A 16,418-nucleotide genomic window follows, 5' to 3' on the forward strand; every position below is an offset into this window, starting at 1 on the left:
AATAAATTCTGTTTTGGTAAGGACCACATATTTTTTGTCACCTAACTACTCTTTTTCATTCACATATTATTAGCTCCAAAACCAAACTGGAAAATCACTGAAACCCTTACGGCCCATATGGACCTAGGTGAAATTATAATTTAAAGGTACAATGTATTTGACTACTACAATGCCAGGGTCCCTGTAGTTGTTCTGTGCTGGCATAGGCAAACTTGGCCCTCCAGATGTATTGGGACTACAACTCCCATAATCCCTAGCTAACAGGACCAGTGGTCAGGGATGATGGGAATTGTAGTCCCAAAATATCTGGAGGGCCGAGTTTGCCTATGCCTGTTCTATGCAATTGTAACTATGGGTCCTGAATGTTTTGCCCAAAGCTTGGAAATTTCAATGCAGCAAAATAAATAAATAAATAAATAAATAAATAAATAAATAAATAAATCCAAGAAATCAAGTATTTTGTGAACAAAGTTCAAAATCTTCTCTAGAAGGAGGCTATTGTGAATCATAACAGCAACTGCACAAAGCCTCCAGAAGGCTGTCAACCAATTTCTCTTTTAGAACATTAAATTCTTTAAAGTAGGGAAAGGGAACTTGGGGCTCTCCATACACTGCTCAACAACAACTCCCATAATTCATGATCCTTGGCTATGTTGGCTGGGACTGATGGGAATTGGAGTCCAACAACACCTGGAGAGCTGTAGGTTGCCCATTCCTGAGTTAACCAAATTTAAATAAATTTACATGTCACAAAAACCTCAATAAAAGTATCTTTTCAGGTACTGAGGAAAGTATGAGATAATTTACAATTAAACAACAATCTACCAGCAACAAATATCGGCCACCTTTAACCTTTTCTTTTAAATTCCCTATCACATTACATCACAACAACTTAAATGTATTTGCTCTTGACTTGCACAGCCATTCATTAAAAAATTTCCTCACTGATTAAAATTGGCCCTATTGATATTCATACCCAAAGGCTGCAATCCTAAAGACACATACAAGGCATTATTCCCTGTAGTGGGTCTTAGAGTAAACATTCATAGAAGAAGAAGAGTTTGGATTTGATATCTCGCCTTTCACTCCCCTTCAGGAGTCTCAAAGCGGCTAACATTCTCCTTTCCCTTCCTTCCCCACAACAAACACTCTGTGAGGTGAGTGGGGCTGAGAGACTTCAAAGAAGTGTGACTAGCCCAAGGTCACCCAGCAGCTGCATGTGGAGGAGCGGAGACGCGAACCCGGTTCCTCAGATTACGAATCTACCGCTCTTAACCACTACACCACACTGGCTCCTGGGATAGAAGGTCAATCCCGGGGCATTTTGCTGCCTGAGGTGAACATGCAGAAGTTGAATGGGCTAGAAGTTGATTCCTAGTTTAGCTTTGGTGACAGAACAACATCTTTCCACTCGGAGCAGCAGGTTAATTTAGGCAGCTCAGAGCAGCCTGCATGGTACACAAATCTCTGTCGTCAAACGGAAAGGAATGGCTAAGGAGGAGTTTGGAGGAGGAGTTTGGATTTGATATCCCGCTTTATAACTACCTTAAGAAGTCTCAAAGCGGCTAACATTCTCCTTTCCCCTCCTCGCCCACAACAAACACTCTGTGAGGTGAGTGGGGCTGAGAGACTTCAGAGAAGTGTGACTGGCCCAAGGTCACCCAGCAGCTGCATGTGGAAGAGCGGAGGCGCGAACCCGTTTCACCAGATTACGAGACTACCGCTCTTAACCACTACACCACACTGGCTCTCAAGGTCTCAAGGCACTCAGGAGGAACAGTAGTGGGCCTGCTGTTGCCACACATCCTACCATTTGTCACATGAAGCAGCTGCCTCAATATGCCTAATTGTAGAGTCGGCCCTCATGCACTGTAACCTTTCAACAGATTCATCTAGTGGTTAAACCAATTAGCAGGTTGCACTTATAATTCTTGGTCATTTTAGTTTAGAAGAAACAGCTCAGTGGGGCATAATAGCAGTTTGTAGAATTTTGAATGGTATGAGGAAAGATCAGAAATTAATTATTATTATTGTTGATGTTATCAATTAATGTACCGGTATATACTGTTTCATTACCAAAGTGGCTTCAAAGCTGTTGACAAGTATTAAATCAATTCTAACATATATTTTAAGCAGAGATTGGATGACCATCTGTCATGTATGATTTATTTGAGATTTCTGTATTTGCAGGGAGTTGGATTAGATGACCCTTAGGGTCCCTTCCAACTCTACAATTCTATGTTTCTATCTATAAACACATAAAATACAACAATAATACATTTTATAAGTATATTTAAAGCATTCAGGGCTTTGCAAAGGAAAAGGAAGAATTTCGTCTGGAAATGTGGGTAGACCAAAAGCTAAATGAATGCATAACGGCATTTCTGTTTGAAGGCAGGCATTTAGATCTAAAATAACAGCCAGCCTAGTGACGAACCAAGCTGGTTTAGCAAGACAGCACTGATTCTTCCACTTCGTTTTTCAAAGCTGCGTAACACCATATGCCATACTACTTTTCTTCTGTAAGAGATGTATGACCTGGCTGACAGTCATGAGATGCAATCGGATGTATTTTACATTGACTTGTGTAAGCTCCTGTTACATTTAGCAGCTCCTCTGGGGCTTATCTTGCATGAAACTGTTAACTGATTGGCAGAGTGCTTGAATCCTTGAACTAGCCTGGGCATCTCTTAATATTTCTTTTCTTTCTCAGTGCCATATCACTGTGTAACCGAGCAGAAAAGAAAACTGTTAGGAAGCCGAGCTCTTTGCCATGAGATTTTAGCACCTGAATCTCTCAGGCAACGAATCTGCATTTTGTTTATTCTGGGCTCTCTGCTTCCCTTTTAATCCAATTTCTGTAACAAACTACATGCATCAATGAGTTACCCAAAAATAAGGTTACCAGATTTTTTTCAATGAATCCGGGGAGACTTTTCAACTTCAATTGATTTTGTATGGGGACTGATTTGTAAATCCAGGGACTGTCTCCGGGAAATGGGGACGTCTGGTAACCTTAAAAAGCTTTAAATCTGAACACAGTTGTCTGAACCACAGTTTAAGAACTTTAGAAAAGAACGTGAGAGATTAAACACACATTTCCAGTTTAATACAGAATCCATGAGGGAGGTTGATTACCGACAAAGTTTCAACATATGCAAGGGCTTCCCCATTTATTTTGAATGGGTATGAGCATTATGTATCACTTTGTGGACACTCACCTGCCCCTGATACTGAAGTGAATGTGGAAGCCTGCATGGATGGGCGCTAACTCATCAGTGTGCACACTGATGTCTGACTAAAACAGGTTTCCTCAAACTCGGCCCCCCAGATGTTTTGAGACTACAATTCCCATCATCGCTGACCACTGGTCCTGCTAGCTAGGGATCATGGGAGTTGTAGTCCCGAAACATCTGGAGGGCCAAGGTTGAGGAAGCCTGGACTAGAACTTTGGGTTGAACCTATCCTAACCTGCTGCTCATGAGCTATTTGACATTGGAATAGACTACTTTAGAAGGTGGTGGCTGCTCCTCCATTTAAGGTTTTAAAGTAGAGGTTAGATGGCCATCTGTCAGGGATTCTTAAACTGCGATTCCTGCATTACAGAGGTTTGGATTAGACAACCCTTCCAACTCTTTAATTCCATATTTTATGACTTGCAAATGGGTCACAAACCTTAAGCAAATGGGTTGCAGGCTTTATAAGTAAACAACAACAAAAAAAATTGCTTTTAATCCTTAACTGGTATGATGAATACCTCTTACAGCTTGTGGTATACAGTATTATAATGCTTGTAACTGAACAACAGAAAGGCTCAAGACTTTTAACACTTGGGAAAAGGCTTTCTGACAGCTGGAAGCAAATCTGGTGACAGCTTGCCACACAACACAGCCTGCACAACAGAGGTGAGCTGTAATAGCCACTCAAAACAGCTTACTAGATGAGCACCTTGTGTCATACTGTCAGTGGATCTCCTGCCAGGATAAGTTAATAGTTAAGCCAGGGTGATATGCTTAGTTAAAATAAGAAATAATATATTTACCTCCTGTATCAGTAATTCTTTCATACTATATCTGACAAATATCAATCCCTGCTTTGATCTACTTGTTGACAAAATGTGTGCTGAGGTATCTACTGACATTTGACAATTTAAACTGTATTATGAATAAAACTATTTAAAATATTCATAGTTCATTAATATGGCTTGTGCAACCATGTTTTTAGAATAATTTTGTTAATTTAGGAAGCAATATCCTGCAGGTAGATGCACACCAATCTGCCTACAAAACAGTAAATAACTTTGTAAATACTAAAAGCATTTCAACAAATTCCATATTAATATGTGTGTTTGTTCATTTTTTTATTGGATGCCTCAAACCATTATTATATAACAGGCAATCTTGCAGTTAAAATGGCTGTCAAAGACCTAAGGTCCAATAAAATAACGTGTCACCGTACCAAAAAGGTTGGGAACCATTGGTTCAGGGGATCAGCTGTCAAGGCTTCTGGATAAATGCCAGAAAATCAGGGCTAAACTTGGAAATTGTATGTTTCATATGCTTATTAAGGAACTGATCCAGCCAAAGGCAAGTCCTTTGAAGTTCCATAGATTTCAGTGGAATATATTTTAGCCCTTGTCATGTGGCATATGCGTGATGAGGCCGCCATGCAATTAAAGGAAAGTTGCCCCAGACCACTGGCCCCATCCCTGATATTGTGAATAGTCCTGCCTTCCAATATCCATGCATTAAACGCTCATGTCTGGACGCTGGAGAGGGAAACCTGCTTACATAGATCTCTGTGCACAGATCTGATAGTGAGACTTCCTCTGTTCAGATGTCCACACTCAATGTGTTGGCATTGTAGGAGTGAGTTTAACTTAACTGTTTGGAGCCCAGCTCACCTGTAACTCTGTAATTAAAATCAATGGGATACATGAGCAGTTAACTTTGGCTGGATTATGCCCAAAGTTTTTATTTTAAATGTTTTTAATATTCCTCTATTTTTTTAAAAAAGAAACACCCCCAATTTTAAATAATAGTTATACATGGTATATATTTCTTAATAAATGTGTGTTATTTGTCATTTTTTTATTAAATATGATGCTTGGCATCCTGCTGGTATTAGTTTTTCCATCACAGTGGCAAGTGAGCAAGATCTTTGCAAGGCTCCAGTGCATGCAAGCAGTGACAGCTCTCATTCCATTCAACAGTGAAGAATGTTCTTGGTGGGCACAGAAAAGTGAATGCAATGAGGCAAATTATTGCTTGTGGGACAGTGCATCCAACAATCGGGAAGTTAGGGGTGCTCCAGACCCACTGAAATTGGTTTACGTCCATTTTGCAATCCACTACACAATAAAGCAAACCTGGCAAAAATGTGTCTTACCCATTCATTCCCAGATAGTCCATACACAAAGAAAGGATAAAAATTCACATCCAGAACAGCCAGCTAATCTGATCGCAAGTGCCTAAAATAGATACCTAAGCAAATATGTTGGCACCTGGCAATGTAACTAGATTACTAGAAGGTGCAACATTTCTTCGTTTGTGAACAAAATGCCAAGTTCCCTACAGGGCACCACAATTATTTGGCTCTTCTGAACTTTTGTCCATTTATTTTGATTGCTTGTAAAAAGGCTTCACATCTCTAACAGTAAGCCTTCAAGTCTGTGTGCTTTGAATTAAGGTTTGCCAACCTACCCAATTTATTTCGGTGGGATTAAGCGCTTCATTCAATGCTGCATCATGGCCAGAATGTATAGCTCTGCAATATTATCCAGGAAATCCACTTTTCCTTTGCCAGGACTCTGCTTCTTTAAGTCATATCTATTCTAGTTAAAATAACACTTGAACCCTATCAAATAGCATACATGATCATAATTAGAACTAGGCTATGAGCTATTTCTAGACTCTTCTGATTAGACAGCAGCATATTTATAAATGCTTTCCTCATCTCTCTAATGAGCTTATTGGTGATGGTAAAACAATGTACTGTACAGTTTGGAAAAAAAGATGAAAAGTACATGTAGCTAGCCTGCTATTTCATGCATTTCTTGATTTTTTAAAACAATTTTCTCAGGCCTAAATGTGATATTCTACAAACAGCAATAGAAAAAAATCACAGAAACTTTAGACCATCAGTTATAAATATGCTTACTTAAACATTATAAGTTATTGTTTGAAAGGCACTGATAATTCATATAATGAATATAAATTAGAATATGTTTAGCCCTGTTGAAAATAATGTTCACGATCTGATTTTCTAGTGCAATCAGGAAAAGGAAATGCACAGGACAAAAACACAGGCAATTAATTATGTCTATAATTAGTTTCTTTAAAAATTAAAATCAAATGCTTTCAAAAACATTATGCAACCAGAAAGCATGGCAACAGTCAATGAAATCTCTTTATATGTAGCGAATGAAATATAACATTCATACATGGACAAAATTAAGCAGAATTGAATAAATAATCCAAAAGGATCTTACAAACCTTAAGTCAGTGTGAAGAATTTCATATAGAATAAATTTCAAGCATGGAAGCTCTTCCTCCTTTTGTCTAAGAAAGCTGGAAGTTGCTTTAGCTATTCATTCAGGATTGCTTGGTCCACAGTATCGAGGTGACTGTGGCCTCTGAGTTACATCTGTCTTCTCTGACTATGTAATTCCTACCCACTCATCTATATTTGGTAACTGAACTCATGTTTCAGCAGGACTGCCACTATCTGGAATTCCAGCAGAACGAACATTGGGCCAAGATGAACGAGCAACGTCTGTGTGTGCTTCATACTTATATATCCAAGGAGTTGTTGGAGATTACAAAAAGCAGTCTAGTATTGTTCTTTAAACCAATGCTGGAAGTTTCCCCCCATAACTTTGTAACAGCTAGCCTGAAGAATTCTGTAGGGGTTGACTGATACAAAATAAATTTCCATAGAAAAGTTTTCTGCTTTACTTCAAAGCATGCTTTTGGTAACTAGGTGTAAATTAGTCCAATACTTGTTTGCTATCAGATTGTCCTGTTGCAATGCTTACACACACAGTATTCAGATAGGTCATGGGTAGGCAAACTAAGGCCCGGGGTCTGGATCCGACCCAATCACCTTCTAAATCCAGCCCACGGACAGTCCAGGAATCAGTGTGTTTTTATGTGACTAGAATGTGTGCTTTTATTTAAAATGCATCTCTGGGTTATTTGTGGGGCATAGGAATTCATTCAATTTTCTTCTTCAAAATATAGTCCAGCCCCCCACAAGGTCTGAGGGACAGTGGACCGGCCCCCTGCTGAAAACGTTTGCTGACCCCTGAGATAGGTGCTTAGGAATGAATGATGCTTATTTTTCTTAGCAACATGATTTTTAACCTTTTTTGGGGGGAAATGATGCAATGTGTGCTGCCTGTGCTATCACATTTGCATTTTACATTCTAGCAGCAGTTCTCAAACTTTTCTTGGGGGTAGGGGAAGTGGAAATGAATATTAATTTATACCACTTAGTGCAAGCATCATTGTCAAAACCAATGCCTATGAAAACTGAGGCTGCTGAAGAGGACAGAGACCTGGAAGACCTGCTCCCCGCCTTGCACCTGGCCTGGGAAGCTGGGGCCCTGACTAACTGCAGCTACAAAAGCTGAGACTGCTAAACAGACTCTTGAGCTGGGGTATTATTTAGGCACTTTTGCTGGGGAACGTTGTTGCTGCTTTTGATATTATTATTTTTTGCATCTACATTTTAGATCTTATTAAGATTTATGTTGAAATTGTTTAATTTGCTTGTGTATTTTTTAATGTTTTATGTATTGTTTATGACCACTTTTGTTATGTTTGTAATTATGTATTTTTTCATGTCAGCTGCATTGAGCATGGTTTTAACTATGAAAAGGTGGAATACAAAGAAAATTACGTATGTATGTACAGGTGGAGACCATTTTGTATGGGGGTTTTGTTTCTGATTCCCGTGCGCATCTGTGCAGCATGCATAATCTTGCTCCACTCTGTTCTGTCCTGCCACATTTCTGGGCCACTTCCAGATCATGTGTAAAATGGCCGCTGCCTATATATTATCAAAAACATGCCCCCTAGCCCATGCATCCGAGAAAGGTTGCTTTAACTGGTAAAATTGTGAGGTGGGGATTAATAGATGACACCAGTGCTAAGCCAGGGTCTTGTACTTCCCGTTTTATAAATACTTTGTTTTGTTTAGTTGTTTAGTCGTGTCCGACTCTTTGTGACCCCATGGACAAGAGCACGCCAGGCACTCCTGTCTTCCACTGCTTCCTGCAGTTTGGTCAAACTCATGTTCGTAGCTTTGAGATCACTGTCCAACCATCTCATCCTCTGTCATCCCCTTCTCCTTGTGCCCTCAATCTTTCCCAGCATCAGGGTCTTTTCCAGGGAGTCTTCTCTTCTCATGAGGTGGCCAAAGTATTGGAGCTGAAGTTTCAGGATCTGTCCTTCCAGTGAGCACTGAGGGCTGATTTCCTTCAGAATGGATAGGTTTGATTTTCTTGCAGTCCATGGGACTCTCAAGAGTCTCCTCCAGTACCATAATTCAAAAGCATCAATTCTTTGGCAATCACCCTTCTTTATGGTCCAGCTCTCACTTCCATACATCACTACTGGGAAAACTATAGCTTTAACTATATGGAGCTTTTTCAGTAAGGTGGTGTCTCTGCTTTTTAAGATGCTGTCTAGGTTTGTCATCACTTTTCTCCCAAGAAGCAGGCATCTTTTAATTTTGTGACTGCTGTCACCATCTGCAGTGTTCATGAAACCCAAGAAAGTAAAATCTCTCACTGTCTCCATTTCTCCCCCTTCTATTTGCCAGGAGGTGATGGGACCAGTGGCCATGATCTTAGCTTTTTTGATGTTGAGCTTCAGACCATATTTTGCACTCTCCTCTTTCACTCTCATTAAGAGGTTCTTTAATTGCTCCTCGCTTTCTGCCATCAGAGTTGTGACATTTGCATATCTGAGGTTGTTGATATTTCTTCTGGCAATCGTTATTCCAATTTGGGATTCATTTTCGCATGATGTATTCTGCATATAAGTTAAATAAGCAGGGCGACAATATACAGCCTTGTCGTACTCCTTTCCCAATTTTGAACCCATCAGTTGTTCCATATTCAGTTCCAACTTTATAAGTACAGCCCTGGTCAAAATGGCTTCAATCTGAAAAATAAATTTAAAAAATGTAACCTGTCCCTTGCCTATGTAACAATCAAATTTACACATTAAAGCCTTTGGCAGAAACCTGAGTGGGCTTTTGAGTTCTTTGTTTGGCAATGACGGCTAGAACAGAGAGAGTAAGTCCCATTAAACTACATGTAAAGGATTGCACTGTGACTTTATTTACAAAATTATTGATGAGTTAATTTTTGGTCAAAAAAAGTGCCCCAAAGCGACTTTCAATAGAAAATGCTTGAAGTTTAAAACTTTAGAGCGCTATCCTCACAAATAGAGCATCCTTGGCTCTTTTTTGTCCTTACCTCTGTCTTCCACTAAATTTATCTTTCTGTACTAGACACATAGTTGTTTAAGCATCATTCCTTCCCCCCAGGAAACCTGAGGGAATCACCATAGCTCAGTGGTAGACTACATGCTTCACATAATTAAATCCCTGACATTTTTAGCCTCCAGCCTCTAAGATCAGGTAGCAGATGATGTGAAAGACCCCTGCCTCGAACCCTGGAAAGCCAGTGCCAGTCTGAGCAGAAGACAGATGGACAAATAACTGGACCGGCTAGAAGGCAACTTCCTCTCAGTGCTGTGCCAAAAATATCATCTTTCTTCTAACTATTCTCCATCAATTAATGAGAAAGGAAATTGCATCAGTAAATCATCAAAGGGGAGGAAAGAAAGGGGCAAACTTCTCATGGGAGGGCTGCAGGGTTTCTTTTTGGTGGTCATTCTTACTTTTGAAGTAGCCAAGTCGTGTTTGTGAATATGCCTCCTTTCATTCTACAAATCATCTCCTCAGGGGTATGTATGCAGCCTTCCCAGATGCTCATGCTTCACTTAAAGCCCAGGGAAATATATTACTAGGAAACACTTCCCATGGGGCCTTTTCAGTTCAGGAAGTAGGGAGGCTGTAGAGATTTGTTTATTGGAAAGAAAATCCACAAACATAAGGCCATCTCAAAATTTCTAAAGAAATTCAAAAGTAATTATTCTGAACTATTTTTATTGCTTTTTATATTTATTTAGCAGGCAACAACCAGGAACATAAACAAATATGCAAACAGAACATACGAAAGAAAAACACATATTCCATGTTATACAATGAAGTTCCAAACCACAATGTAAATATCAAAAGGAAAGAAATGCAGAAACCATGTGTTTAGGCAGTCATCTAACACAGTCTCTTCAGAGCTGATGCTAAAGTCCCCTGAGAATGAGGCAGGAAATGGACTTTTCCGCAGAGGAAGAGAACTTCTAAGAACTTGGAGGACAGTTTTGATACAGCACTGCTTCCTATATAGCCCTGGGAATTGCCGTTCTGTGAGTGTGGCTTGCAGATCTCCAACACCAAATTCTAAGGAGCCACGTCAAGCTACCATTCCTGGATTTTTTGTAGTAGAAGCCATGAGGCTTAAACTAGTACAGAATCAGTGTACAGTTACCATGTAGTTAGACATACCCTTGGCGTCATTCTTTCTCATTTTCCCTGTGATCTTCCCCTCTCTCTCTCTCTCTCTCTCTCTCTCTCTCTCCCCCCCCCCCCCGTTGTCACTTGTTCAACGTAGCTTAGGACACTTCAGAATTTTAAAAGTGAGTCAGTACTGGAGGAAGGCACACTTGGGTGATCAAATAAGCTCAGTGGTTTAGATACATACTCAAGTCTGAAATCCATAAATTTGTAACTTAATGCAATTACAGCAAGAAAGATGAAGATTTTACATTCGAAACAGAGACTGGTCAACACAGTGCAAGCATATAGCCTACATATAGCTCATACAGCAGATTGCTCTATTTCTTTCCTAAACATCTTGGTCAAAGAAGTTTCCTTCAAAAAAAGGGGGGTGGAAAAAATAACAGTCAACGACATTTGTAAACTACTGTACATATTATAACAGGGACCGAAGAAATCTGTTACATTGTATAGCTCTGCCAAATTTGCACTTATTCCTGTCAAGTTGGTGTAAATATTACAGCACCTTCAATCTGAATATGCTTAATCTAAGGCTACACTGGGGGTGGGGGCACAAAGGCAAAATAAAATTTATGGGCACATGGCTGCGGTGCTGGAAAATGGCTTTACCATTAGTGGGTTTCCATGAGAGCCCAGATGGCTCATGTATGGAATTATGATTTATTCCTCTAATGATTTAATATCCCTTGACAGTTAAAAAGCAAAGTGGAGCTTGCAGGATTTAGATATAAGGTGAAGAAGCACGAACTACAGCTGAGCTATAAAGTTCCTTTGCCAATGAAATCCAAGGAACTTCCTGGACAGGGAGGTGAAAGTGATACCATGGAAGGCTATGCAAAAGTCCCTCATAGCAAAATAGTGTTAAGAGCAGAGGGTGACTCTTTTGGATTCTCCATCAGTCAAAGCTTTGTGTACCTATATGCAGTATATTCCAGAGCTGTGGGGAGTTACTGTCCCCTAAAAAAAAACCCCAACCAAAAACATTTCATATCAGAGATAGAAAAGATGACAGTCCTAATTTTTCAACTCAACATTTTCTGGCTCTGTGAGATTCAATTTAGGGTTTATTTTCTGATAGACTCTAAAAGACTATAAACCACAAGTGAATCCGACATGTGTTCATACTCAGCACACTGAGAACATTCCAGAGAGATTAGATTTCATTTTAAAAACAGAGTAAGCTGCCAGTCCTCATCATCACTATGGGGAAAACTTTCTCCAATCCCTGGAACAGAGGAAAAGACGGTGAGCAAGCTCACAGTTGCCAAGGCCAGGCTGCTGCGTAGGGATTTGTAATTAAAGATGGAAATCTTGAAGTCATGGGGAAAACCTGCTCTTTTTTGCCAGGGGAGGGTGTTAATTTTGGGGGGAACTTGGAAAACAGGACATTATTACTCCAGGAACATCAAATATATTATGTATAACTAGGTTTGCCCATACAATTATAATATTTGATATATTAAGTTTTAAAATATGGTTTGTTCATGCAACAATTACAAATGTACTAAATTAAAACATCTACTTAACATTAAAAGAGGAAACCCAAAAGCAAGGAAGACACAGAATCCTTCTTCCTTATGAAAATGGAAGCATCTCTTGGAAGCAGACAAACATGTTGCTCTTGCATTTGAGAGATGTACAGTACTGCTTGCCCTCAAGTATACAGGAATTGTAATGATTTGATACTATACAGAATCTTGCATTAAAAGAACCTCTTCCTATTACACTCTTCATAAAGCATTTTAAGAGAATAAGTGTTTGATGAGCACCATCTCTTCAACATTTTATTCATCCTTTTAAAATAAAATCTTTCATAATCAATCTTTTTCAATGGTTCAACTTTGGAGTGGAGAGAATAATAAAACCATAGAGTTGGAAGGGACCACGAGGGTCATCTAGTCCAACCCTCTGCAATGCAGGAATCTTTTGCCCAATGTAGGGGTTGAACCTACGACCTTGAGATCAATAGTCTCATGCTCTATGCATGGAGGAAAGACACATTATGTCTTTGGGGAAAACACAACAATCTAGGCATGATTTAATGCATATGCATCAAAGAGAAACCAGCACATGACAGAATTCTTTCATTGCTTGCTTCAACTCTGGTTTTGTGAAAAAAATTTGCTGGTGTGTGCCATAGCTCACTAAAGACCACGTGTACAAAGTGCTAACATGCTGGTGAAAATAAGTAGCTTGCCTGATTCAGGAATGGCAATATATGTTTTGGGAAATGATAATGTGCACTGCACAGGATAATATCTGCTCACCTGGAACTCTGGGTGGGCGGCCATTGCTGCATGGTGTGGTGGGTTCAGGGAGGCCGCCATCTTTCCAGGTGAGGCCAGGGGAGGGGTGGCTGGCACTGCCCACCTCAGGCCACGTCAGACCCTCAGGTAAGGGCGGGCAGTGCCCGCTCAGCCAATCAGAGACTGGGTCTTGGGGCTGCAAGCAGTCCATCCCTATCCTATTTAAGAGGACGGTCAGGTGTCGGCTGCCCTCTTGGCCGATCATTATGGGATTTTCCACCCACCCAGTCTTCAGGGGCCTGTTCAGAGTGGGGAAGTGGGCACATTGCTTATGGACCTTGTCATGGTTAATTCAGTTGATGTATTTTGGGGGCCAGGGAGGAATTTTCTCCTGCAAGCAAATTGGCCGGCTTGTAGGTTTTCGCCTACCTTGTAGCAACCGTCACAACTTTGGCAGATTAGGCATGGGGCTGCATCCTTAGTCACTGGGGTACCCTGTTAAGAGGGATCCAGGAAAGGTGGTTCTGTCCAGGAGTCCACTGGTGGACCAATGAGCCAACACACCTCTCCCAATGGCGGCCTGTGTGGGGTCATGGCATCCAATCTATGTTGGGGATGACTCCCTAGCACAGATTTGACCCCACCTGGTTTCTATCAGGTACAGTGCTTTTTTTCTATTAAAAAAAAAGTTTAGGGGTACTCTCATTTTCCTACTCATATTGAAATACTGCCCCCTCAATGAGGCCATACTTAGATTCACAAAATGTTTAGGGGTATGTATACCCCTGCATCCCCCGCCCCCAGAAAAAAACACTGAGGTAGCAGGCAAGCCCAATGCTGTGGCCAAACCTACTTTTTCCTGTTACAGATAGGTAGCCGTGTTGGTCTGCCATAGTCAAAACAAAAAAAAATTCCTTCCAGTAGCACCTTAAAGACCAACTAAGTTAGTTCTTGGTATGAGCTTTCGTGTGCATGCACACTTCTTCAGATACACACAGTGTATCTTCAGTGTATCTGAAGAAGTGTGCATGCACACGAAAGCTCATACCAAGAACTAACTTAGTTGGTCTTTAAGGTGCTACTGGAAGGAATTTTTTTTTGTTTTGACTACTTTTTCCTGTAATCAAAAATGTAGTGGCCTAATTCAACCCAACAGTAGTCTCCTGTGTCATTCCCGAGGCCCTCCCTTCATTATGTGCCTGTGCCGGCAAAAGAGGCTGCAGCAACGTGTTTGCATATATATTTTATTTATTTATTTATTGAATTTATATCCCGCCCTACACCCGGGGGTCTCATATCCCTTTCTGCATGGATCTAGGATTTGCCCATTTTCTACTGGAAGCATTAAATACGTCTGGGAAATCATAGCTTCAACTTTCTTGGAAATGTTGATGTCTGTACAGCATTACTATGCTTTGCATGCAAGAGATCTCAGACTGAATACATCTCCACATAGAGCTGGGAAGGCCCCTGTCTGAAATCCTAGAGAACTACTCCCAGTCTCTCTGTAGACTGTGCTAGATGAACCAATGGTCTGACTCGGTATATGGAAGTTTCCGAAGTTCCACTTTGCTTGTGTGCCGTACATTTTAAGCATATTTAAAGCACACACCTCACCCACAATCCTGGGAACTGTAGTTTTTTGCAGGGTGCTGGGAACTATAGCTGCATTAGGGTTGTAAACTACAAGTCCCAGGATTCTTTGAGGGGCAAGGGTTACTTTAAATATATGATGTGTTGGAAATGAATTCCCTTGATTTGAAACAGGACCTGCCCCAAACATTTTGCTCCCAGAGAGGAAGAACAAGGCGGTACCCCACTTCTATGAACGGAAACCGATTGGCTGGCAGTTGACTCTCACTTCAGCCTTGGGGATAGGACAGCATTTTTAACCCCCTGCCCCTGCCCCAGGACACCAGGTAAGAAAGGCCATGTGCCACACACAACAGATGACAGGCTCAGAAGGAATGGCAGGGAGCACCTCATTTTGTCTAATAGGATCACCCTAATTACCTGTATTTCTTTATAGCAACAGTGAGTTGTGAGGTGGGAATAATGAAGGCGGGGTGCAAGCCCTAACATTTGTTCCAAATGTGGTTTACTATATGATTAAATCTGAAAGGGAGTTTTATCTCGTGCGAGTTTATTACGGAACGGGGTGACTACTTGAAAAGACACTTCCTTGAATTTCCCTATTATGAAGAAGGAAGACGATAAGTGATTTCATTTTCTTCCTACCAACCACTTGTGTGTGCCAGTGAGCCTGCCTATCAGGATTTCTACCTTGCAAGTATGAAAGGCAGTTGGCATTAGACAAATGCGGACAGCTGCGTACCGATGACAGAAGCTGTGTGTGTGTGCATGCTAAACAAAGACGACAGTGTAAACGGATGTGGGCTGCGCTCTGTGGGGAAACAAGGGAGCAATTTCTGCTGTGGGAATGTGCCAAAGTACTCAATATTTAACCAGCCTTTAACCCGCATAGCGCCTGACTGATAAAATGCCACAAAAACAAACAGATAAAGGGAACTCTGGCGCAAGGCGAGGATGGGAGCAAGAGTGTGTGCAAATGCTGAGAGAAATGTCTGAAGGCACTTGGCGACTCAGGACTATTTTTGGAAAGAATTTCCACAGAGTTGGAGAGTCCTCGGGCTTCCCCCCCTTTCTTATTTGATTGGCTAATAGACAGGTGCTCCAGAAGGCTTCCAGGCCTCCTGCCTCCATTTCAGTTACGATGATAATGACTGAGAGGGCCTCCAGACCATCAGTATTTTGCGGGAAGGATTCCAAATGCATACTGGAACTTTGAGTTCGCACAGTTAAAGTGGATTTAAAGCATTCTCCTGCCCTACTGCTACAAACCAACATTTTTTTGGTGGTTTGGCAAGTGCCAGTAAAAGCACTGAAAAGTTGTGAGGTGAACAAGACAACAGGAAGATGTTTCCAGCAAGGAAATAAATAGGAATGAAGGATGGATGGATGGCTGCCCCATAAACAAATCAAAATGAATGCTCAGTAATGGCAGGACATTGTTGTTGTTGTTTTATTTGTACCTCGCCCAGGGAATTGGGTTGCTCCAGTCACTCTGGGCAGCTTTCAACAGATATAATATCGTAATAAAACATAAAATATTAAAAACTTCCCTATACAGGGCTGCCTTCAGATGTATTCTAAAAGTTGTATAGTCTAACCACGAAGTAAGTTCAGGTTTGTGTAATCAAATCAGGATGAATGCTGAATAAAGCGGTTGTGGAGGATCCCTTATGGTGTCAGGTCAAAGGCAAATTACGGTACTTCTATTTCCCTGAGGTGGCGATGACAATGAAAATGGACAGAAAACCTCACTGCAGCAGAAAGAGTGTTTGTAACGGCAGTACATATGAACTTTTTACAAGCTGAAAATATAACAGTGCAACCCTATACATGTCTGCTCAGAAGCAAACCCATCTGAGTTCAATTGGATTTATTCCCAGGTGAGTATAAGGATTGCAGCTCAATGGGACTAACGTTTGTGCAGTCAGA

General features: G+C 40.8%; 1 protein-coding gene across 4 annotated transcripts in view; it reads right to left on the minus strand.

Moving 5' to 3' along the window:
* Window positions 1–16,418, minus strand: part of PALLD (palladin, cytoskeletal associated protein) — a 216,413-nt gene that overhangs the window by 199,632 nt on the left and 363 nt on the right. For 2 of the 4 annotated variants that reach the window (XM_083755346.1, XM_083755352.1), the window contains exon 1: window positions 6,495–6,656. The exons of 1 other annotated variant lie outside the window; for it this stretch is intronic. The gene's annotated coding sequence lies outside the window, so the exon portion shown is untranslated. Of the gene's footprint in view, window positions 1–6,494; window positions 6,662–16,418 lie in introns of those variants that run through there. One more of the 4 variants, XM_083755345.1, reaches the window with a different exon arrangement.

This window comes from Podarcis gaigeae (genome assembly GCF_964106915.1).
Source record: "Podarcis gaigeae genome assembly, chromosome: 9".
NCBI lineage: Eukaryota > Metazoa > Chordata > Lepidosauria > Squamata > Lacertidae > Podarcis > Podarcis gaigeae.